The sequence below is a fragment of the Triturus cristatus genome, chromosome 5_2 (assembly GCF_964204655.1).
Source record: "Triturus cristatus chromosome 5_2, aTriCri1.1, whole genome shotgun sequence".
Lineage (NCBI taxonomy): Eukaryota > Metazoa > Chordata > Amphibia > Caudata > Salamandridae > Triturus > Triturus cristatus.
Genome location: NC_140588.1, coordinates 1086367369 through 1086369134, shown reverse-complemented (window position 1 = coordinate 1086369134; position 1766 = coordinate 1086367369).

Sequence of the window (1766 nt, the reverse complement as noted above, 5' to 3'; positions counted from 1 at the left end):
TCCTTCCCACCTGACCCGACTCCACCCCCACTCTACGGAGGAGAAAGGTACCTGTAAAGAAAGAAAACTCTCAGCGTTGTTTAGGGAACCCACGACCCTTGAAGGATGTACTCTCCAACATCTAAAGCAAAGAGAACGTAACATGAGCTAGTGCCCTGGTTTGAGTTGCTCCCGCCACCACCCCTTGTTGTTCTCGTAAGACCTTACCCTGGAGATTATGACTTTGATGCAGACAGGGGAGCGGAAGAGCCGGCCTCTTGCTCACTCTCTGAACCCCTGCGGTATAATCGTTAGGGGTGGGCAGAAAACTACGCTCCGTCAGCGTAGCAGATAAAGCCAGCCACTCCTGCACACCGGCCCGGTCCCTGCTTCTGATAGCAGCCAGGCCGGAGAGAGCCTCCCTGGGCCCCGGTGGACCCCTGTCTCCAGCACCTAGACCCTCGGCTGTCTTGCAGGACGGGGGTGGCTCACGCACCCCGGGGCCCGCCGGACGGTGCAAGAGCCCCGGGCCCGGTCCCAGCTTCAGAACCCTAGCCAGGCCGGGGAGAAACTCCCTGGGCCCCGGTGGACACCCTTCCCCAGCGCATGGACCCTCGGCTGGCTTGCAGGACGGGGGGCTCCCGCTCCCTGGGACACTGGGACGGAGCACAAGCCCCGGACCCGGGCCCAGCTTCCGAACCCCAGCCAGGCCAGGGAGAGCCTCCCCGGGCCCTGGTGGACACCCTGTCCCCAGCGCCCGGACCCTCGGCTGGCTTGCGGGACAGGGGGCTCCCGCACCCCGGGAACGGAGCTCCAGCACCGGGCCCGGGACCAGCTTCCGGACCCCCAGCCAGGCCGGGGAGAGCCTCCCCGGGCCCCGGTGCACACCCGTCCCCAGCGCCCGGACCCTCGGCTGGCTTGCGGGACAGGGGGCTCCCGTACCCCAGGATGGAGCTCCAGCACCGGGCCCAGCTTCCGGACCCCCAGCCAGGCCGGGGAGAGCCTCCCCGGGCCCCGGTGGACACCCGGTCCCAGCGCCCAGACCCTCGGCTGGCTTGCGGGACAGGGGGCTCCCGCACCCCGGGAACGGAGCTCCAGCACCGGGCCCAGCTCCCGGACCTCCAGCCAGGCCCAGGGAGAGACTCCCAGGGACCCGGTGGACACCCTGTCCCCAGCGCCCTGACCCTCGGCTGGCTTGCGGGACAGGGGGCTCCCGCACCCCGGGAACGGAGCCGCACCCTGGGACGGAGCTCCAGCACCGGGCCCAGCTTCCGAACCCCCAGCCAGGCCGGGGAGAGCCTCCCCGGGCCCCGGTGGACCCTCTCTTCCCTAGCGCCCGTACCCTCAGCTGGTTCGCAGGACGGGGGGGCTCCCGGGCTCTGGGACGGAGCCGCACCCTGGGACGGAGCTCCAACCCCGGGCCCAGCTTCCGGACCTCCAGCCAGGCCAGGGACAGCCTCCCCGGGCCCCCGGTGGACCCCCTGTCCCCAGCGACCGGACCCTCGGCTGGCTTGCGGGACAGGGGGCTCCCGCACCCCGGGAACGGAGCTCCAGCACCGGGCCCAGCTCCCGGACCTCCAGCCAGGCCCGGGGAAAGACTCCCAGGGACCCGGTGGACACCCTGTCCCCAGCGCCCGGACCCTCGGCTGGCTTGCGGGACAGGGGGCTCCCGCACCCCGGGAACGGAGCCGCACCCTGGGACGGAGCTCCAGCACCGGGCCCAGCTTCCGAACCCCCAGCCAGGCCGGGGAGAGCCTCCCCGGGCCCCGGTGGACCCTCTCTTCCCT